This window comes from Anticarsia gemmatalis, chromosome 11, assembly GCF_050436995.1.
Source record: "Anticarsia gemmatalis isolate Benzon Research Colony breed Stoneville strain chromosome 11, ilAntGemm2 primary, whole genome shotgun sequence".
In the NCBI taxonomy this organism is placed as follows: Eukaryota; Metazoa; Arthropoda; class Insecta; order Lepidoptera; family Erebidae; genus Anticarsia; species Anticarsia gemmatalis.
Genome location: NC_134755.1, coordinates 9,880,356 through 9,905,495, shown reverse-complemented (window position 1 = coordinate 9,905,495; position 25,140 = coordinate 9,880,356). Strand labels below are relative to the sequence as shown.

At 34.3% G+C, this 25,140-nt stretch overlaps 1 protein-coding gene across 1 annotated transcript in view; it reads left to right on the top strand.

The window, feature by feature from the left end:
• The window catches only part of LOC142976421 (uncharacterized), a 131,755-nt gene that overhangs the window by 47,667 nt on the left and 58,948 nt on the right, over positions 1-25,140 (top strand). The window contains exon 2 of the mRNA XM_076119768.1: positions 10,793-10,820. The gene's annotated coding sequence lies outside the window, so the exon portion shown is untranslated. The remainder of the gene's footprint in view (positions 1-10,792; positions 10,821-25,140) is intronic.

The window sequence follows — 25,140 nt, the reverse complement described above, 5'->3', positions numbered from 1 at the left end:
ATGTAAATTCAAAATACCTATTTTACCTTAAAACGGAGAGTACCATTTAACCCAGTCTTTATTGTAATGACGTATTTCAATAATGTTAATACCACAAACAGATTTATCTATTGAATAAGCAAGCATTGAGCCTATTCAGCCAATTTAGCGTTATTTCAGTGCCGTATGACCTACATTTTATTTTCGTAGTTCCAGTTAATTTGGGTACAATCAATAAACCGATTAAATGTGTTCGGATAAATATGAAATGATTAGTTCTGATTCTTTTTTCAGGTGTTAAATGGATAATATAATCTATTCGCCTTTTAGTTTTTATGGCAAACAACTGGATTTTCCATGGTCATATAAATTTATGTGAACGCCAGAAGTTGTCAAGTGTTGAAATTTTTCATACAAAAAAGCATCAGCTCGGAAAAATCGCATCTTAATCGTGCGTCTTAAGTTCCTTAACACTTATAACTTACTTTCATCAGGTAATAAAAAGATTAAAAATTTGAAAAAAAAAGCGTACCTAACGCTAATTTATTTTAATACTAGTTTACTCGTCAAAAACCTTTTTTAACCCATAACTGTCCCATTGCTGAGCAAGGGTCTCCTCCCAAACGAGGGAGAACGAGTTAGAGAAATTGCATGCCGCCGGCATAGTCACTCTCCGTACATTATGTACCTATGCATTTTAGTCATTACGCGATATATGCCGAATATGTTAGTCAGGTTAGGTATCATACTAAATGATATTCCAATGTTAAGCACTACCAATCAAGTACGTTATTCAATTGCACATAATATACCTCGGCGTTATTGTGTCTCAAGTGCGTTAGTATTTGAACAGAACTCCACGCCGCGGTTATACTGATCCTCAATGATCCAACACGTAATTACTATCAATTGAGATCAACAGGTTATACGTACTCATAGGCCATATACTATTATAAATTCCTACAAAAATACATACATAATATCGAGTTTTTTTCTTATTTCCAACAGACGTAGACAGAGACCAAAGAACGCCATTTGGTACTATCGTTACAAACTTCCCTTGCCTCATTCACATCCATACATCTTGTCATACAGGTCCACCGGTTATGAGTACTTCGTATTTGATTTTTTTCTTAAAGACATCGTCGATGTGATTCTACAAAAATGTATTTCGAAATAATCAGAAACTGGTATTTTATTCTGTAATTGATTCGAATTAATTCGATCCATAATTGACATGATGAGTCTTTATTATTGCTAAAAAGTAAAAAAAATATTTTGTTGAATGTTGATTTACAGGATGTAAAGCGGTAATTATGTATAATCTCAATTTAGTTATTATGAATTTATTTCTCACGAAATTTTTATAGATTATTCAAATATTTACTTTCGTTGTTACCACTCCCACACTAGCATTCGTAGTCACAATGCATCATGATAAAAAATCACGTAGTGAAAACTTGTGACAGTCCCGGTACAAAAAATTGGATACAACGTCGTTTCGATCGATCACTTATTTCTGCTTCAGGCAGTAATTGATAGACATGCAAATCCAACAATGGCTTTTAAAACACAATCACATTTGAGCCTCCGGTCTAAATGACCATAGTTCATTGTATTCGGTACTTTGTACTGTATATTGCAAGACCAAAGGTCATCCCCCTAACCTCTTTACCTCGTTCGCAGTAAAAATTTGTATAAACATTTCTTTTGCATAAAGTTAAATGTTTACAAGTTTCTGTGTCTACATTTAATACTAATTGTGTACTTTGTTGGCAGTATCAGGGAGTCTGTGCAGCGGTGTCCGTTATGTAAATTCCTTGAATATTTAAGGCTGCGTCGTCGGCGATTCAATGTTGAACACCAAGTAAATTGTTGACTTCGTTTGAAGTATTCTGGAGCGGTTCCTTTAACTAACGAGGGGGAGCTGAATTACTTTCGATACCGGCTTTGGCGGAAATTTAAATGTGTGTTTTTAGCAGTTTTGTTCCTTGGTTTGATGTTTTTTAGATGAGATTTTCGAGCACTGTTTGAGATGTAAAAGAATTGTGACTGTAACAAAATTCTTGTAAAATTAAACCACTCTGAATGATGCAATCTTTGTCGGTGCTGAAAAAAATAACAAACGTAACAAAATGCCTTCTTCTATTTATTGTCTGTAACATTTCAATTTCATTGAGAGCACTGGAGATATTTCATGGACTGGAGAGATAAAAAATCAATTATATAGCGAGCGGAGTGTTCCGTGTTTTGTGAAACGATAGCGAAAACAAAAAGCATTGCGCCAACATCTCAAGATAGTTTTGAAAGTTATTGTTAGGAAATGAAGTAAGTTTAGAAATGATGATGAAAAGAGCTATTTGTACAATTAAAAATAGGTAATTTAAATTATGTAAAACTAGATAATAGATATATTTGCGTTTGTAGTATAATAAATTATCAGTATTGTAATATAGAGGAGAAGAATAACCCTCTTCTTTTGCAGAGACTAGCAATGGGTTAGAGTTGGGATAACAAAAACTGGTTATTATTGGAACTGAATTTATTGTTTGAAATTAATTGTTATAGGTAGGGACCTAATAAAATTAAACTCTCTTTCGCTGCGCCTTCTCTATCGGTTCTATGCATCATAAAAATATACCTTGGTACCTGTATCTACCCAAGTACCTGTAGTTACCGTAATACCTGAAAGCAACTATACCTGCAAATATTAAACCCGGTTTATTCTATTACCAGTTTCCTAGCTAGTATGTCATCGGTTCAAGTCATGCGTACATTTGTTGCTACGTGTCACCGATCTAGTCTTAAGTTACAGGTATCCTAGATATAGATTAATCTAAGACGTGCTTCAGTGAGTTTGTGGTAGAGGACAGGTACTGCATTGAAAACTTTACTAGCGAATAAGGTTGATATTTAGCTGGCTATGAGTGTGTTTCGTCATGGTTTGCTAGTATAAATTTTCTTAAGAGAATTGGATTATGAATGAGATGTTCATTTAGTCTTTATAATATTGATAGTTGGATTTATATTTTTTTGCAAGCCTGTTACTGTCCCACTGCGGCAGGGGTCTCCTTCCGAAATGGAAGAGGGCTATGGCCTTGAGTCCATAAATACAGATTAAAAATTATTAAGCTATAAATCAATGTTTGAGGTTCCGTGCGTTCTTAAATTATGGTGGACTATCTCTCACTCTCTGAACGTCACGCAAACTAACAACGCAACTGGAAGTCAAACCCTGTAAAAGTTGCAGATTTATAACCATTTCCTAAATGCATCACAAGTGTAATAAAGCCAAAATTGTACTAAAACAAGATACAATTAATATCTCCAGCAAACTCATATTTTATTGCACTAAGAACTAGAGCTATTAATGAACAATTTGTTGAACCACAGCGCAATGTAATTCTATGAAACATAATACTAGTAAATAATGTTTTATTTATTGTACGTTGTGAAATTGCGACAAAATTGTTGGTAGCTGCAGTGTGCAGCGTGCAATGGTCAGACGTGGATAACAGAGACAAATTGCTATCCACATTACGTTTTCTCATACACGGTTTTATGTTTATGACTTCTTTTATGAAAGTTTGTTTTGCCGACTGTGACTTTTTATTTAAATGGTTGGTTAAAGAGTTAAGTTTAATGTAACGTGATATGGGTTTGTGCGGATAATTTATAATTTGTTGTATAAGTGTTTTATAGTTAGGATATCATACTTTCGTCACTCGCTGCGGATTCAAAATTACTAGGCAAAAATATATTTAACTAGTGGATCCGATAGATTTGTCACACAAATGCTAAAAGAATTAGATATAAATAATCTTTCTATAATTCACCACTGCGTGAAAATCTATTCAGCAGTTTTTGAGCTGATCGCGAATATACAGGCAGAAGCGTTGGAATTTATTTTATTTACCTTTTTCCTTCCGAAGGTACTGACGCCAAGAAGGCTGTTGACTAACTAGCTCTGTGCATTTCTATTTTGAACTATCATCCTGCTTTAAAGCAAAGGAAATGTAGACATAAGCTACTAATGTCCACGTTCCGCCATTTAAACAGTAAGCAGTGGTAAACAGGTTTGAAATTATCGTGTGTGTTTGTTTTTGTCTTATTAACGTCGAAACTACTGGACCGGGGACTATGAACGACGGAAGTAGCACACGGGTTTCTTTTAGATGGACAAAGAAATTAAAAGGAGTTTTTTTAGGGTTTTCGTTTTTTTAAGTAGTGACGTGGCGTCCATCTTAGCTGCTGCGCTACAGACTAAGCTAACTAGGCTAGCACTTTTACGGGCAGTCTTAACTTGACTTAACCTCAAAATAGGCATAATTTTACATTCGCTAAAGAGTTTATTTGTTTGTTTGAACGCGCTAATCTCAGGAAAATTACTGGTCCGATTTGAAAAATTATTTCAGTGTCAGATAGGCCATTTATCGAGGAAGCCTATAGGTTATATATCATCGCGCTACAATCAATAGGAGCAGAGTACCAGTAAAAAACAAAAACGGAGAAAATATGTGTTGCAAGCGAAGTTGTGCGGGTCAGCTAGTCTCAAATAAACATACAGGCTTATACTAACATTATCATAAAGCAAAAAGGTATTTCGTAAGGTTAACACCATCAGCAGATCAAGGCCGTCGAACGGAACACATCCGACACAGGTACATCGAGACAGGTACAGTGAGAGCTGTACTAAAGTATTATAGAACAACTGTCGATGACTTTTTAAGTGCAAGTGGGCCTCAAGACTGGATTGAGACAACGGTATATCGCTTTTTCTTGTTGCTGTTTGTTACTCGTATCGATTAAGGATCTTCCGCCTTATTTGTGAATGTTTTGTTTCTTTTACTCCTTTGGAGATGAAAGAGAGGACAATATAAGCAGTATATTTATTAAAAATTGCGTTATGAATGGTTTTCCGGAAAATCTGTTGTTATATTTAGATAGAGTGACTTCTTTCTTTAGTATTCGGATGGGTTAAATTGGTATTAGAGACTGTAGTAAAGTTTTAAAAATACGAAAAAATATTCTTAGTATTATGCTATGACGCATTTTTATTTTTATATCCATAATATATAATAGTTACATATTAACAATTCGCGCGAACGTTCTCAATTAGTGTAAAATTAGTCTTAAAGAAAACAAACAACTATTTTGAGTTATTTTTGTGAGCTTATATTGTAGACTCCATTGTTTACAAAAATATGAGCGATATTTTACATATACAGAGACAAAAATAAACTCACAATTTAGTCCTTTCAGACCTCCCCAAAAATAGACACAGTCTGAAACAATACCCTTTATATTTCTAACCTAAACATGTTATAAGAATTACTGTTACAAACACAGTCTATGACACGATTAGTCCATTGAAATTCGCGTTCTAATAGAATAGGGCATGGATTATATGGGCCGGCTTATACGAAAGACTCATTTAGCTTAGACTGTTCAGGCGGAAAACTGGAAAATTCGTTTCGGACCTGCGAGCCCTACGGTGTGAATATTTTATGAGTGGACGCCACTTGTTACGTCTGTCTGTGTGTGTGCTTGTTTTGTGTGAGTACATGAGTTTGTGTAGGAGTGATTTGATGAAAAATTGTTGCTGAAAGGTCATTTTTGTGGATGTTTCTTTTTGTGGACAGTGCCCGTTTATACTTTTATGCAATTAAATGTTCAGCTGCTTAAAAGTGGTTTTGTTCCTCAGTCATATCAAATAATAGTTTTCAGTAGTATAAAATATAGATGCAACAACGTGATTGCGCCACCTTCTACCCCACAGACTTCCATCTCTTTAAAACCTTAAAACTGATGTGCACTTATAGCTTCCTTGAATTACCAAAAGTAGAAAACATCAAGGAATTATTTGCTGTGGTTATACATCAAATCTACAACAATTGACGCGGGAATGCCTTGTCAAATTTAATAGAGCGAAACATGCATTGCAACAATAGTTATCTTACATATGTATTATCCCTTAAGGTATATGCAACGGTAATGCTCCATAAATATAATCGTGTTTGATAGGAAGCAGCGAAGTGTGAGTTGGTCTACCGAACCCCGGGAGAGTAATCCTTTAGTTGCGTCTTATAACGCCCTCGGGAGCACTTAGAAGCCCTATCCACCGGATACTATATGCTAACGTTTAACGCTGAATAATCACTGCCTCATTTACTATTAAACTATGTGTACTTCGGTATTAATTGTATTTACTTGCTTACTACTGGGTAGTAATTATAGTAGAATTCCGGAAATAGATACTAACTAAAGCGGCGATTGCAACTCAACTTTCGAGAATGGTTATCGATTTTGTTATATGGAAAATCGAATAGCGCCACCAGCAGACTTTGCAAGAACTATTTCCTAAAAGTCACTTTAAATGTCAAACAGTCGATACTACGGCGGGTTTAACTTCAATTGAAGGTATATCTTAATGATTTTAGATGTCTATGGAATAAATATAAAAGATATGCTATTACAAACATAAAAATGAGTATTAGAATATTCTATCTTCTTTTGAACCCTATAACACAACGTGAAAATCCATATTTTTAACAATATATGAAATACGTATCCACAAATAAAGTGACCTACATTTGCACGGAGCTTGGCGACTCGATCTAGAATTCTAGACAAAAGAAAGACTGAAATGAAAATAAATATCAGTTAGATATCAATAAGAAGCGGACGGCTTAGAGGTTTTGTTTACTAGAATAATCGTTACAGTAATGTAAACAACTAGAAATATTGTATTTAGGATTATAGGATTGTTTGGCTACGATTATTACCATTTTTGTTAGATCCTTTTGTTGTACGTAGAACTCGTTGTCTAGCGCGATTTTCTTTAGTCGGTAATGTCGAGTTTCGAGACTTTGATATTATAAATGTATTCAAAATTTAGTACACACGGTATCCGCTAGGGGCGCTGATCAGGTTTTTATACATTTTTTTTGCAATTTAGGTTGCCGATAGTGGGTAGTAGTAGAAAATCGCGCTACTGATAGTTTAAATTGCGAAAAACGAAATTTGTTTTTTATATTAAATGAAAAGTGACGTCATGAATATAGTGTCTGTAAGTCTTACAAGGGGGTGCAGTGTACTTAAAAATATCAGTAAGTAACTTAAGTAAGTTGTAGTTCTTGCGATAATTTAGTAGAAACTTTAGCAAAGTTAGCAAACTATTAAGAGTTTTCATAAGTTTACGTGGAATAGCAATTATATAAATTGGACTTAATAACATTATAGAAAGGTCAAATTTAGCATCAGGTGTGTAGAACTTACTAGTAACTTAACTTAATAATTAATGAAAATATTGAAAAATGCACTTGGAGGCACTCACTCAATTACAAGACCTTCGTTTCGAAAGTTCGGGAAAAGTGTTATTTGACTTTTGTAATAAATGCCTGAAGTCTGGCGTAGTATAACAACTTAGGTACAATATCAATGACAAAACTAAGGTGTATTTATACAGTTGTAATGTTATAGACCCGTACCAACTGTATCTATTCATGGACAAAGACATCTGAAAGTTCCCTTTTAAATGGTAGTATATTAATTTATGCATCAGATTTCCTCATACTTTTTTTAAAGTACTGTAATGATTCCGTTTATTACGTATATTATCGGTTAGCCCCTGATAAGGTTGTTTGTGCATAGTCAAAGGGTAGGTAATTGTGCACCGGGACAATGGATGTCAATAACACGGCTAATTATAATAGATCATTGAACTTAATTGTGTGTTCTAGTGATAAAGCACTTTCACACTAGACTGCATACTCATAGTTATTTACTGGCATTAAAAATGTTTTCACGCTGCCCACTAGAGGCGCTGATAATTTATAATACAACATTTGTCGATAGATAGCCAGTTGTCGATTGTCGACAAATATAGAGAATCACACTATCGACTATCGTCTAAATTAAGATCAACGCTGCGCCGTCCTAGGAACTATTATTGCAGTTCATTTTAAATGTCAAACTCTCGATATTCGCGAGCTTTGCACATAAACTTGTGCTCAATACTTGCAACTGTTTTGCCAGTAGTGTTGTTTCCTGACTTATCTTAAATTTGAAACCTGTTAACAAACACTTAGCAACAATTCAGTGCTTGAAACTTGGTTCTTCCAGTAGTTAGTGAACAGTGAACCTTACACCGTATAATGTGAAGTGTCTACAGTGTCTAGAGTGTGTGTTTGACGTTGGCAAACGATCTCGCGATACACTAGTGTGTCTCATATAGGTTGTAAAATAGTGTAGATACTGTATTTCTTGGTTGCAGTAGTCCGATTCTGTACAGTAGGTATTTCCAATCGTTTGACATTTAAAAAGTACTGTAAAAATGGTCCCTGCAACGCCGGCTGGAAGCGCTGATCAGGTTTTCTTTCAAAATTTCTCAATAGCTAGCCGGTTGTCGATAGTCGATAGTGGCACAGAATCGTGATGCAGAACGAGAGCGATTTCCCGGCTCTAATGGCTGATGAATAAGTTGTGAATAATCAATATTAAAAAAAAAACAGGTTATTTTATTGAATATTTGAAAAGTTTCGACACTAAACTGAAACTTGCCTCAACTTATAGTTAGTGCACAGTGAACTTTACACCGTTCTCAAACTATAAGTGCATTCAGGCATATATTTTTCGTTGGTATACGTCGACAATTAAAATGCTTAGATTTTGTCCGAGTAAAATACTCTTAACAAGTATTACCAATGACAAACAATTAATAAAATATCTTTAAAATGTTTATTCACTAAAACTCTGTTCTTGAAACTGGATTGCCTCAGTAGTTAGGAAATTGTGTCTTCAGTGTGTGTGTGACGTTGGCAAACGATCTAGCGATACAGTGGCAACTCGATAGACTCTACACTCATCGTGAATAATGCGGTGTTATGTTTTATTGATGTCTCTTGCGAATGCACAGTTCAAATGTATGCTATTCTTTCAGTTGAAAGTGTGTCGATTTTAGAGCGTATGTGTTGAGTATACAAATTGAATCGGAATTGTGGGTAAAAAATTGGATTTTCAATTGCATGTCATATAATGTAATTAAAAATCGAATTCCACTTGTTAGGATATGAATTTTCTTATTATTATTTACTTATCTATTGCGCGGTATTATTACTTATTTTTGAGGATGCCGCGCTTGTATTTTTGACGATTGTGTTTTAACTTGAGATCAAAACTAGTTTAAATACAAATGGAATATAAAATCTATCAAAGCACAATCTACACGATATTTACATAAAAGAGTTGACATATGCATATAAAAACAGAAGACTTTTAAATAAAACTTGAGCTTATATCATCACAGCGCAAACAAAATGGTAAACTAAAACTAATGTACTCTCAGCAAGACTTCATAACCATGTTGAACAACTTCTACCGCATTGTTACTTTAAAAACTCATCTCATATTCACTTGTAAAACATATCCCAACTACCACTATCTTCGACTAGAAGGAATATTTAATAACCTATAATGAGTTTGAAAACTCAACTACTTGTAAATTAAAAAGTTTGTTTTTAAGTTTTAAGCGACGTAGTTTTTATGAACGTCAAGACTGATTTTTAATGTTTTGGGAAATTTAATGCTTGTTGTATTGACTGCGACAGCTGATCATAAGTTCTCGAATTCAGCTAGAATTTTAGACTTTCGGTACTTGAATATTAAGTTGATTACATTAAAGTGTTAATTATCTGGTTGTAAATTATATTTAAATATTAGTTTAATTGCTTAATTTATTGAATGATCATGTGTGAGTAGTTCATTGATCCTAAAATATAGTAAAAATAGGTTTAGTTGACTGCGTTAAAATAGGTCTAATTCAAAATTGCTGAACATTAATTTTGAGGTCCCAAGACCGGCCTACGTGTCTTCAGTCGTGAATAATTTATATCTAATTTTATAGTAAGATTACATTTAAATGCTTCCACATCTTACAAACACAAGAAACGTAAACAAAGTCAGCGAACTTAATAGTGTTAATAAACCGTTGTTACTTGAAGTTTTCGCTCCAACTCCCCGCTAATGCGTTTATCCAAGTTTGATGCGTGATTGAGTCGAGTTCGTCTCCACGTCGCGTCGCGTGAGTTAGCTAACCTTACGACACGAAGTTGAAGGCAACACGTTCGCGTTCCACAATTAACGCGGCCGTTTTAAACTTGGATCGAGTTTTAATCGACTATTATTACTTTGGTATGGTATTTTAACACCTTTTGGTGGTCCATTATTGTGAGAAAGACTTTTTTGACTTCTAGGGTTTTAAATGTTCAACAAGCTTAATAATATATGTCAATTACTCCGACAGCTTAGTAGTTTTTTCTATAACATTTTTAAACCGGGTCTTAATTTATCTCCATGCTAAATTTAACTTAAATTAGAGCTGCACTCATAAGAGTGAAAGCCTCACCAACTCATACAAGCATATATAGGTACATCTTTCGCTCTATGTTTACGCGTAGACTAGTATGATGCTAGAATTAGGGTCAGCTTCAGACCTATTTGACAAGTTCTATTTAAAAAATATGTGTCTCTACTCATAAAAAATCATATATCTATAAGATATAAAACTGTGCTTCAATGTTCTAAGACTTGCATATGCATAATCTACATGCAAAATTATACTTCAGATAAATCGGTAAAGCTTTTAAAACGTTCCAAACAACTGTTCAAACATTTATTCGTTTCACATACAGTGTTTTATTTAAAGAACTAAAGTATTTCGGGTTGGACGGTCAACTATACCAGGCAAACTGTATCTAAATTGTCAGCCATTTTGTACAGTTACAATAGAATTAATTGGTGTTTTTTGTTTCAGATTATTTACACGGATAAGAGAGTAAAAGGTCAGTATTTGTATTACGTTGCATGACTTGCGTTGCGAAAGGATTAGAATTAAGAAAATGCCCTTTGTTTGATATGTTGTGCCCAAAAATTAATGTTATAGTTTATTTCTTAGTATCAGGTACGCCGTACGACAATCATTCTTAAGAATAATTTGTATTTTATAGCAAGACTATTAACGTGTTAGGAGTAAAAACATATATAAGTAAAATCACGCCTTCTTTCTAAAGGCGTAGGCAGAGACCAGAGAACGCTACTTGGTACGATCCATACAAACTTCCTTTGTTTCTTTCACATCCATACATCTTGTCATACAGGACCGCCAGTGGCTGATTAAAAACTGCTCAACGTTCCGTTTCACTATACTATTTAATACGTGTAAACTTACAAGAAACCATTTCAAATAGATGTAATAAGAATATTTTCAACACTAATTTCGCCACTAAATGTTAAATAAGCACTTCAAATAAAATAAATAAAACTACAACTAAATGTAATGATAAACGAATAGCTTGTAGAGTATTCGCTGACAAATCGACTATTCTTTAGATTCCAATTAGTCGAGTCGGGCGTTCTAAAATCAAAGAGGTTTAATCGTAATGAAGCTCTTCGCTTCGTCTCGTTTGTTTTCATTGTGGCGTATTATTTGAAAATGGAATGCCAAGTTCTATTGTAGTTCTTTTCTTGATTTTATGGACGTTTTAGCAATTTTAACGCCAGTATTATTTTGTTTATGAGTATTATTTAGAAATAAGGTCTATTAGCCAGGGGATGACTATTTGTGAAACGGTATTGTATAGCATATGAGGAGGAATTCTGACAGATTATTTTGTGCCCCTGCTGTCATTTTATCTATTAGATAGGTTATACGTCACGTACCCGAGGGTACGTGACGTATATATCCTAAGGTACATTAAGCGGTAGTTTATCTATTCAATAGCGTTTAAACACATATTAAAAAAAAACAGTTTCAATAGGTAAACTACCGCTAAATGTAACTTAGAAACTGGGGGTTAGCCTTCGTTATCTGGTCTATGACAAGGCTTTGATTCTTCTAATTTTAGATGTTAAGTAAAATAAAAGTTTATGTATATTATAACAAAAAGCTATTCGTTATAAATAATTAAGAGAACAGCGTAGTTATTATGTCGCCTGTTGCGTTGTGTACGTCTTTCACTTGTGCACCACTAATGAGGACTAGGATTCTAGGAAAACACTTCTTTATGTAGATAAAGAGCCACTTTTCTTACTTTGTCTTTTGTTTGAATTAATTTTATAGTCGTGTTTCGTTTCTACTTGTAGAATGCGAGAAACAGTATATTTATTTTATATAATAAACTTAAAATGTAATTTAGGGAAATTGTCCCTATTATTTAAATTATTTACAATAACACGAATCAAGCTTTAAAACTAAATTTCTTGAATATTTCCACTGCTTGGGAGTCAAACTGATGTTTCCATGCCCAGTGATAGTTTTGTGATGAAATAGTTAGTTCTACAACTTTTTAATGACTGTAGTGCATATATTCCCACAGTAATAAATACCATGATATTCTAAAACCCATAGTAAACAATGTTTACCGTATACACATAACTTTTACGAGTTGCGGAAACAGGGGAAAGTAGTGAACAGTGACATTCACATACTCGGTTATTTCAACGGCAGGAAAAGCGAATAGTCGATTTAATTACTCGACTAATAGCCGGAAGCACACCACTATGCTGTTCTGTCATTCCAGTTTTAAATTTAAAACGGTAACATGGCAGGTTTTTCTTCGCGTTTGGATATAGACAACTTTTTTTTTACTTCCTGTGGGGTTGGGTAGATGTCGCCTATATGCCTGTTTTTTATTAAGTTACGTAGTGCACCATATTGCCTGGATAGGTGTTGACTTTCTTACTGCATTCCTAAGTAACTATGTAACTTCGTATAGTCACTAAGACTTTGAATGACGTTAACATATTGATAACTTTTACATAATATTGTACACATTATTGTTGAACACTTAAAACCGTTTTACAACCCCTCTCTCGTTCGGAAAGAAAGGAAGAGACCCTTGTCCAGCAGTCATGAGTAAAAAAACCTCCATAGGCATCAGATAATACAGGAAATATTTAGAACTAGCTGACCCGCGCAACTTCGCTTGCGTCACATAAGAGAGAATGCGTCATAATTTTCCCCATTTTTGTAACATTTCTCGTTGCTACTCAGCTCCTAATGGTCGTAGCGTGATGATATATAGCCTATAGCAAAGAAAATTAACGGAACTCTGTTTTACTGTTATATTGTTATGCCCGAAAAAACTTTATTGCATAATTAATCAAACAAGAAATTCGAATGCCTTTGCCGCGAGGTAGGTAGTGTACTGACTACTACTGACCGCTATTCATGAGGTTTCGGGGTCGATTCCCGAGTCGGGCGAAATACTATAAGTCTCTTCTAATTTATATTAGAATATTTCTCAATCGTAGCTTGCAATCTGGTAACGTCCTCTGTAAATATCAATAGGCTCGCCGAAACACCTTCCCGTAAAACAAGCGTGATATTAGTATATGTATGTATTGAGAAAATCAAATAATTGCCATGTTACGTTCATAGAACTTAGAAACCTAATCAAATAGACAACAATGAATATTGAAAACGATTCAAACGTATAGGATTTATTGCGTAAACGTTACTAAAAACCACAAAAATGTCAAACGATTAAAACATTTTTGTAACACGGTAACACTAGTTTATTCATATTCAAACGTGGAACAGTTTTTTGTTTCACAATTTTATTGGCAGTCACAATTTTTTGTCCGTTTGAAAATCGAATTAGACACGATACATTGTAATTTTATTGGCACGTAACAAAAAGCGGACAAGTAAATAAAAGTTTCGTCGAGAAATAAGATTTAAAAAATTGTTTCTAAAACATTTTAAAAATATTATTTTAGCTTATTTTGTCGTAGGTAAGGTTTAATGGTCAACCCAAATTTTTCAAGCCGCTAGAAAGGCCTTAGACAAGCCTTAACGACAGTTGAGACCTGTGATATTAATTGTATAATCTATGGTTTTTATTGGAGATTGTTAAAGTAATTGTAAAGTTAATCGGATAGTCTATAAGTGCTTAATTTCAGTTTACTAAAGAACTAATTACATTTTCGAACTAAAATACTCAAGTGAAGAAAAGAAAACAAAACTTTTTAATATTGCAACGGAGATTAACTATCATGGCAAATATTTCATTAAAATTCTTTTAATATTGAGCCGTCTGTGCGCTACGTTTAATATCAGCCATAGTTAAAGCTTGAATAAATGAATTATTATGCTTCATGCATTTAATTGAATCGTAGAGAATCGTTCATTGGATCAACCTTAGTATTCGTTATATTAACTGTTATTGTTCGACGTTCATTAAGAGTTAATTTATTAATCTTTGAGCTTTGCTGTTAATTTATTAGATCTATAGATGTTAAACTTGTTTTATTTCGATATTAAAGAGTGAAACTTTAAAGGTATCTATACTTACTTACTATACTAATATTATAAAGCTGAAGAGTTTGTTTGATGTTTGTTTGTTAGAACGCGCTAATCTCAGGAACTACTGGTCCGATTTGAAAAATTATTTCAGTGTTAGATAGCCCATTTATCGATGAAGGCTATAACATCACGCTACTACCATTAGGAGTGGAGTAGCAACGAAAAAAAAAACAGAAACAGGGAAAATTATGAGCCATTCTCTCGGTGACGCAAGCGAAATTGCGCGGGTCAGCTAGTCGTTAATACACGGAAAGAAAGACACAGATACAGAAAATAAACAGTGTCTACATATTCGGTTAGGCATTTATCGGTCTAGCCGGCGGCAAAACCGAATTTGAAAGTCGAGTCGGTTTTGTTATTCGATATATATTACAGAGAATGTGCCGAAACGTATGTGTATGTAGCAAGCGTTACCAACCGCTACTCTATGATTATTTCATTTTAAATGACAAACACATGTATCACTAATCGTAAACGAATGGCAACTATAACGTGTATCATGTAAACTTCCAACCTATTGTTCCTCACATCTAAATCTATGAAGTGTTCGCCGTTGAACCACAAACTGGAAGGCATAGTTATTGTCCAGGTGTGGTGTAAGACAATCGTTTGAGACAAACGCAGGCTGCACTATGATTGGTAGACGTTCAGATATTGTGTAGGTGAAACGGTATCAGAGCTCGTGTTTATTTGTTTTCTAAGTGTTTTGATCTGCATTTAGTGATCAAAACATTAAAGATCTAAAAGAGTAATTTCTGGAATTCATGTTATCAACGGATTTTCTATTAAATACCAACAACTAAATGTTAAATAGCTTTTTAGTTATGACAGAAAGTAATATGAAAGAATTATGCAGCTGATTATTTTGATCAACTGAAACATTTGTCAACTAAAATAGATCCATCATATTAAATCATTACATAGCTGTTTAACCGAGTTACTTTCGTTTTTATAACATTAGAATCTGATAGGCGCTGTCTCCACGAGCGAGAGAATCGCGGCGATATTATCGTCGTGCCACGTATTTCTATACACTCTCTATGGAACCGTCTCCACACGGCGATAATATCGCCGCGATACGACGAGTGTCAACGAGCGTGCGAAACGTCAATACATCGTCGCTAGTCGGCAGCGAGTCCGCCGCGCGATCGCGACGAGCGCGCAGCGAGCGCGCTGTCAAATGCAGCGTCATTAAAATTTGTTTTCAATGTTGCCTCTTGTTTCGAGAAGCTTTTTAAACAAGGAAAACGCGGGTTACGAGTCGCCGCGGAATCGCAGAGATTCCGCGGCGACTCGCGACGATACGCGGCGGAATTATCGCTCGTTCGTGGAGATTGTCCGATACAAGGGCGGACTCGTCGCGATTCTCTCGCCCGTGGAGACAGCGCCTTAAAGCCAAAAGAAAATCAGAGAACACAAAAAACTACATTTCTATCACTATTCTTCTAAGTATCTTAAACTTATCTACCACCTATTCTTGAACAAGACAAGTTCACAACAGCTGACCGTTATTGCATAGTACCGAAGGACTCATAGATATCAGCACACAAGCACCATATCCCCTGCGACATACCTACATGTTAGACGGTGTACCGCAAATTGATTTACCTCCTTTATCTTGAGACTAGTGCGACGATCGGGTTTGTACCATCTATTGTCGGCTTGTTGTGCTTTGACATGTGACGAGAGAAAACTAATGGAATGATATTAATGTCTGATTTCATAATAAATACTTTTGTTGCGTAAACATGATTATACAATACAATTATTATACAATTCTTACATATCACAAATCGTAAACGAATGGCAACTACAACGTGTATCATCTAAACTTCCAACCTATTGTTTCTCACATCTAAATTTATGAAGTGTTCGCATTCGAACCTTAACTCGAAGGCATAGTTATTGTCCAGGTGTGGTGTAAGACAATCGTTTGAGACAAACGCAGGCTGCACTATGATTGGTAGACGTTCAGATATTGTGTAGGTCAAACGGCTTTAGAGTTCGTGTTTATTTGCTTTCCAAGTGTTTTGATCTGCATTTAGTGATCAAAACATTAAAGATCTAAAAGAGTAATTTCTGGAATTCATGTTATCATCGGATTCTCTATTAAATACCAACAACTTAATGTTAAATAGCTTTTTAGTTATGACAGAAATAATATGAAAGAATTATGCAGCTGATTATTTGATCAACTGAAACATTTGTCAACTAAAATAGATCCATCATATTAAATCATTACATAGCTGTTTACCCGAGTTACTTTCGTTTTTATAACATTAGAATTTGTTAAAGCCAAAAGCAAATCAGAGAACACAAAAAACTACATTTCTATCACTATTCTTCTAAGTATCTTAAACTTATCTACCACCTACTCTTGAACAAGACAAGTTCACAACAGCTGACCGTTATTGCATAGTACCTTAGAACCCATAGATATCAGCATACAAGCACCATATCCCCTGCGACACACCTACATGTTAGACGGTGTACCGCAAATTGATTTACCTCCTTTTTCTTGAGACTAGTGCGACGATCAGGTTTGTACCATCTATTGTCGGCTTGTTGTGCTTTGACATGACGTGACGAGAGAAAACTAATGGAATGATCTAAATCTCGGACTTCATAATAAATACTTTTGTTGCGTAAACATGATTATATTTGGCAATGTGCTCGCCAAATTTTCATAAAAATCTGTTATCTATAAGTTCCCAAACTGCACTTGGTTCCTCCAGCTTGGTTAATTCTTCTTCTCTCTCATCTTGGCAGGTAACCCACACTAGCCTGGACTGTGATGAGGTTTTTTTTACGAAAGTCTAACTTTCTGCAGTCTACACTGTAAAATGTGTTTCTTTTTAAATCAGTCTATAAATCTGTGTGAATTTCTCTATATAAATCTAAAAATCAAATATTATACTAATTTTCCGAGTCTTGGTATCGATACCAATAATGAAAAAAAAACAGAGTGAATTGAATTAATCCAATATGCACTTAATCACCTAATAGTCTAACTTGTCTACAATCCCTGTACTATGAAACTCTCACATCAAGAACTATCTCTCTCGTCTGCATGAATTAGCGATAAACGACAGTCAACATCGTAAAGTCAACGATTTCATAATACAAGTTAACTCTCGCTAAATACTTGAGGAACAAAAACTAACTACAACACGTTGAATGATAGGCTTCTAGAGAAAGTGTCTACAAACTGTGTAGAATTACAAATGTGGCGTGAAATGGACTGTTGCATTGACGATGGTTATGTTATAGAAGTGTTGGAGTCATTGGTATAAGTGTTATTTGCAGTTTTACATCAAAAGCCTAATATTAGTGGTAATTGGATAATACTTCTTCGCCTTTTCCGCGTGTAAGCAAGGACGTTAAATATTGGAGCATTGAAGCATTTTCTATCTAAAATCGAGTCACTTGTCAGTCGTTTCAGGTAGTAGGAATTATAAGTAGAATAAGCACCTACAATGGTAATTTAATCAATACTTAATTCAAAAAGTAGAGCCAATGAATAAAAGTAACAACTCTTCTTAATGGCTGTTATACACATTTAACTGACAATTTGCATTGAAAGCAATCAATTATTTATCTTATATCTTAATCAGCACAAAGAATATATGTATTAAATGCCATATTTCGTAGTAACATGATTTCAAGGTTTTGTATTCTGATTGAGCTGAAACTAACACTAGCAGTTCACAATCAGAGAGAACATAGTTATTGTAGTCTAACTTTAGTTCTAGATTGTTCCACTATGAATTATAAGCTCTTGCTGGTTTGACAGATTTTACCGCGTTCGGAGATGTATAATATATCTCTCTGGTTCTGTGTATTTGCATACGTACTATTGTGATTTGTTGCTAGAATTTGTCTGTTTTCAAGGGAAATTATAATCATTCATATATACCAAATTCATGGGGAAAATAGTACGTAGGTATTGCTGCTATTCGGTTTTAGAAAACATGGCCAGCTTTCCGAAACGGTCAAAAATTATATGACGATTTCAAATGCTTTGTACGGAGTTTACCAAATAAGGTATATTTTGAATTAGAATTCGAATTTGAGACTGTATTTTTATGCATCACAAAAATGCTACAAAAACAAACCAATACCATAAAAAAGAGATTTTTAAATTTTAATATTTTGTGCGGATGATGGGAGACAATAAAAAAGTATGCACGAAAAGAGAGCCGTATCCAATAAGGTTGTAATAAATTGATAAATGATGACAATTTAACTAATCAAAGGTTTTCATTTATAAAGATACGAGCTTAAACGTCGAAAATACAGTCCGTTTGGATCTATCAAAGACTGTCTTAGCAACAAAGGAAGTAATTACGATAACTTCGCGAGTTTCAAATTCAATTGGAAACCAAACCGAGCGAGATAGAAGTGTAAATAGGCTTTTTGACAATTTATATAGAGCCTTAATAAAGATTTAATTAAAGTTTGTATTGAACTAAACAATACTGACTTGTTACTCGATTTAGTCTCACCGAAATGGGTCAGCCATTTTCGTGATTCTTTTGTTACATTATAATTAGATTATAACTTTAAATAGAGTTCTAATACCATTTCGATTTATAAATTTAATTTTGGTAATTCATATGAAATATTATAAAACGTTTATATTTTCTTTCAGTACAGCCTACCGTTCTGAAATAATAAGAAACTGAAACGTTTCACGTATTACGCCGCCGCCGGCGCGGTTGGTCTGAAACAAATCTGAAATAATATTTTACTTTAAACCAATACTTTGAAAAATACGTTCAGACGTTGTTAGCTTAAACATCGAGTTTTCTGTCCTAAAATAATAATGAACACTGAAACTGATGTAACAGATTCGATGAAATTCTATCAAAAACATAATATTCGTAACTAAGGCATTTTTCTTAGAAAAAACTTGGGTTTCAATCAAATAAATACATATGTTTTCACCGCCTCCGTGGCGTTAAGGAAGATCGTCGGGATGTCGTGGGTTCGATTCCCACACGGAACCATTTTCGGGCCTGGTTGTACTTTGTGTCCGTTGTTTGAAAAAGTCCCCGCGACACAAGAGGAACTATTAGTGCGGGAGTTGTCTTTTAAGAATAAGAAAAGAAATACATACGTTATATCACGCTTTTTTCTTATAGAGGAAGGTAGAGACCAAAGAACGCCACTTGGTACGATCCTTACAAACTTCTTTTGCTTCATTTACATCCATACATCTTGTCATATAGGACCCCCGGTTACGGGTACTTTAATTTTTTTCAAGACGTCGCTGGTGTGATTAAAATAATAATTTAATATTATCTTCTTTGTGTAGCATTTTTCATTTGTTTCTAACCAGTTTTCTTAGAAAATATTCCGTTATAAGATTAGAACTCATTTTCTTTTAATAGCTACCATGAAAGTAAGCAAGGAACTCACTTTGTTAGTACTGGCACAAAAAAGCAATAATTTGAAAGAATTTGTTGCTATAAATGTGAAATATTTATGCCCCATATATGACGAATTTAGATCAGTTATTCTGAGAATAATGTTCTCATATCATTTTATTAGTAAATTCGTAATAAATGTTATATTGTACAAGACGTAGGAACATGAATGAATATCGCCATAAAAACAATTGTTTCAGAGTATCATTGAATTTTCAGACAATCTTCAAACACTCAGACCAAATTATCTGTGATACTTTTCCTCATCCATTAATACAGACAATCCATATATACATAGGAGGTTTATTTTCTCTTTATCAATGCAATTCTTAAGAAGGAAGTATCATAATTTTTTAAAATATTCTAATGACGAAGGAAATCTATCATTTTAGATTTTTACAGTGAACTTTCGCAGGGTCGTGCAGCTTGATTTTTAAAAAATATTTTTCGAGTTAGTGAAGTCATTTGACAGTAGGAAAATCAGTCCCTAACATTAAAATAAACGAATAAAAATATAATAAAAACCGGTTTAAATTCACGTATTTTAAGACACAAAAGCCATTGCCAAACCATCTTCTATATAAAGCTCCTTCAAATCCTCCAAAAATAGTTCCACAAATAAAATAGGACCTTACAAAAACCTATTATTTAGAATAGAATAGAATGTGTGAGAGTTATAGAAACAATCAAACAAAGTGTGTCTGGCGACACAAAAGCCGGCGAGACAGATATATCTGGGCACGGTAGATTTGAGCTGCAATGCACAGAGCCATTCTATTGAAAAAATACACCCCATACTTCTTTGTAGTCGTCATTGAGGTTTTGACTTAGTTTATTGGTGGTTTAAAAACCATATTTTTTAGAGACTACAAGTCTTTCTTATGGGACATTGAAATTTGCTATCAAACATTTTGATTTATTGATGAGAAAACAAACAAACTAGATACAGCACGCGCTACTTAGCTGTGTGTTTCGGAATATTGCAACAAGCCGCTGTATAAAAAAGTTAAATAAATATAAGGCCATCTTCTGTTTATATTATACTATCTCAGTCTCTTTTAATAAATATATGGTGACAACTCACACACGGTCATCTGATTTCAGACTAAACAATGCTTGTACTTGTAACCAGATAACTGATAAACATACTTATATACTTCTAAATAATTATATGTGTAGATAGAGATATATTAACATCCAAGCTCAGAACAGATACTCGTGCTAAGGACACAAATATTTTAAGTTCTGTATGTGTTGGAACCCGCCCCTCACGGCATTATGGTTATTGCGGCGAGGCTGAAATAAAACCACGTTAACTACTAAAATATAATTTATCTCAGGTATATAGTTTTGGTTGAGCATGTAATGTTGCCTTAGTAACTGCCGACGTAGGTCACAAAACTGCGTAGGTTTTGCAGACACGAAACATATTATTTCTAAGAATATAACAATAGACAATAACTATAAGATTTCCAACATAATTCTAGTTTTAGCGAACCTATTTGAAAGTTATTTTTCTATAGATGGTAAAAGTGAAAATATGATAAGTCTAAGTTCATAGAATTGATGCTCATTTATATTTATAGGTAGTTGATAAAAAGTTTGACAATGGCGCCGTGGAAAAACGTATGATGTCTTTTATAGTAGCCCAGACACAATACAATAGTAGTATGAAGATCGTAGTAAAAAAGTATCTTATAGTTGTATAGGTAAAATGTATTGTGAGTTTTTTTTATCAAATCAAAGGTTCTATGTCTATCAAGTTAGTAATTTTGAAAAAATAAAACTATTGTGTCATTGTTAAAGCCTTAAAAAGCTGTTATGAAAATTGTTATGGAGGAAACTTAGCAGCCTAAAGTTGATAATTCAAATCCTTGCTGAAGTGTTACTGAAAATACAGACTTATATTAGAAAATAAACCTTTTTTTTACCAGTTACTGTCCCACTTTTCGGCAAGGGACTCCTACGAAAGGAGGGAGTGCTTAGGCCTCGATTCCGCCACGCTGGGAAGTGCGGGTTGGGGACTTTACATTACATGCCCATAAGAAACTTTTTAGGCACGCAAGACTTCGTCACGATATTTTCCTTCACCGATAAATATGAATAAGATAAAAACAATAGAACAAGTGATAATATATGAATAAGTAAAAATAAATACGATTAAATAAAAGATTCATATGCGTTATCGTCACAAACGTATTTCAAAAGAATCGAACAAAAATTGTATGCGGTATACGTCAATGTGAACGTTCGGTATCTTCACGAGTTTCACGTCACCAATACTCCTGCGGGAGACAAGCCGGAATTGAAAACAGAACGAATAGTTGTCGACTGTCGGGTGTGATATTGGACGTTCCTCGCTTTGATAGCGACTAGCGAGTACAATCACAAACAGTGCTGGTGATTGCGAGTTGCGAATGTACTTTGTACTGCGTGATGGACAAAGGTACGTCAAACAACTGTTCCCGGAACGTTGGAATGCGTGTTTTAAATTTTGTATGTGTTCTTGTTTAGATGCGAACTGTTTTTTTTCTTTACGTGTACTGATGTAAACTTTTAACTTATTTTAACTTATGAGTAAATGAATGAAGAAGGTTAGTTAAAACAAAAAAACGTTTATGCCGTTTACAGTAAATTGATCTAACGCGATTTTTATTGTAATATTATTGCGGTATTTAATAAAATATTGGTTTATTGTCCAATTATTAATTTTTTATTGCTTACTGCCACGCACAAAAATCAAACCGTTTTTCATGTGAAGTCTATACAATAAACTGCAAACGAGATTATGATTTCCGTAGTTCGCAGGATTTTCCAAACAACTTATCCCATTCCATTCCATCAAAAAGCGGAAAATAAACGTAAAACAACGAGTGGAACACGTTTTAAAGCTTCCTTTGGTTTGCGCTACCGTTTACGGCCAGCTTTTGACGAAACTGTCGTTGCGGTCCTTTTGTTCAAGCAGAGTTTACCGTTCCACGGTTAGCCTGTACCAAGCCCTTGTTGAATCCAAATGTATGTGTAACATGTTAGACACAAATTGGCTTAGGAATTACGAGGAATTTACGAGTACTTGTCGTAACAAGTGGTCTTTACGCAAATGTTTGCGCTCAGTTTGCTTTCAAATGAGTTTTGATATTTTGGTAGCGCTATTATCATTGAATATGGAAAATGTAGTTTTTAAGTTCGATGTAAGGGAGTTGTAGTTTAGAGTTTCAAAGAGGCTATAATTTTTAAAACATTTAGAGTCAGTGTATAAACTGTAAGCTTTTCTAGTCGTTCCATGTAACGGCTTCCGCAGTTATCCTCAATGAATAGTTTCATTCACAGAACAAAAATCTCGCCAGTATTTTAAAGCTGCACTATAGATATTTACGACATTCGACACCGAATAGCTGAAAACGTCGCTTAAAAGCGCTTGTCGGATGGCGGGTTTAAGCGAAAAAGCTTTCAGGAGCGCTCGGCGCAACACACCCCAGTTGATCCGTAATTACGCCCTGTTTACACACACAAAAACGTGCAATTAGAATAAACAAGAGTAAAATAAAAATGTTTTTGGAAAATAAAACGAGGGTCCGACGGAGGTAAATCGTTAAACAATGCCCGCGAAATTTACTTTATGAAAAAAAAAAAAAACGTAGACTGTTTACGTTTGAATAACTAAGTTGTGACGGATTTTTGTGTACATTTTTTAATTCGAATAATGATTTACGAGAATGTCAAGCGGATTGACATTTGTTTTTTTTTTATGCCATGGTTTATAATTTACGCATTTTGATTTTAGAGCGAAATTTTTTATGCATTTAGCATGCATGATTGAGTACCTACCTGATTTATTTATGGCTTCTATCACCATTTTTGAATAAGTATGGGTTACATGATTTAGCTGAATACTGGTATTCAATTGCATCCGGTGAGACTGGAAGTCGACTCCAACATATTTGGAAGAAAGACTAAGCTGATAATTTGTTTTCGTCCATATTTTCTTTTATGGTTAAGAGATTAATGTGACACGGCCGTCCATAATTATTCATGTACAGATAATAGACTATATAACGGGGAGGACGCAAGACCTTTTTTAAAGTACAACTATAAAGGCGAAGCCGCATGAGCTAGCCGCATCCACAGTTTTCCACAAAAGCTTCCAAAAATATCGCTACAATTTTGAACCCTCAGACAAAAACACAAAGACACATTGTTGTGTTGGTGGTACGTCAGAATGTGCTCGTATCGTCGCTAAGTAACAGACACGCAACTGTAACGTGCTGGGAGTCACGTCACTGCATACTTTATGACACTTTGTCACGACAGAGATGTGGGCTTTAAGACGCATGTTTCGGGTTTTTATGTCCATTGCGAACTGTTTTTCTGAATAAAAGGAATGAATTATGTTTTAACCGTTACAGGATATTTTTTCATATGAATTGTAATTTTTTTGTCTGTGAATGATTTAATAACACTTGTCTTCCAAACCTACAGACATAAGAGACTTACCTAAATCAAAATTACTTGACGGCCTCCTTGGTGCAGTGGTTAAGGTGGTCACCGCGCCACCACCAGTGGGTCGTGGGTTTGATTCCCAAACGATACAAATAATTATGCGATCCACTAATAGTTGTTTCAGGTTTGTTGTACCTTGTTTCCATCGTTTGTATGTTTAAAAAGTCCCCGCGACGCAAGGTTTATTCTTACTGCGAGAGTTGTCTTTTCCAAAACGATATATAAAAACAAACAACAGAAAGCAATGTAACGCAACACAAACATCCAGAAGCAATAACTGCAGTATTAATCTACGAGCTAGATGTAAAACTAGGCGATATTGAATTCTTATCTAGGGATCATTACTTTGTAGGAAGCGTAGTGGCGGCGCGTCCGGATATTGCTAGCGATCACACATGTACCAGCGCTCCACGCCGTATCGACTACATATTTCTTTTGCTTTTACACACTAGAAAAATGTTTTGTTTTACCATTTTTGTTTTACAGATTTGTTTTTGAAGTAATACTTGCTTAAAGAATAAATAAATTCCTGTTTATTTACAGCGATAAATTTTAGCGTTTAATGTAAAAGTTATACGTCAAATATGGGTGTAATATTTTGTTTGCTTGCTTTAGAATTACATATTAGAGTATATAATTGTTTTCCCATCTTAACTTTGTGGAACAGCTTGTAAATTGAATACTTTAATTAGTGTTAACAGTTTGTACCTCGAAGTTATTAAAATTTTGAGCTGTGATAATAAAAACAAAGAAGTTAGACAGTTTTTTAGTACGACTACGAATATTACTAGCGATCAGCAACTATTGCTAATTTTTTTGCTTGTTTTAATAAGACAGTAGAGAAATGTTTTATATTGCTTTTTCTCC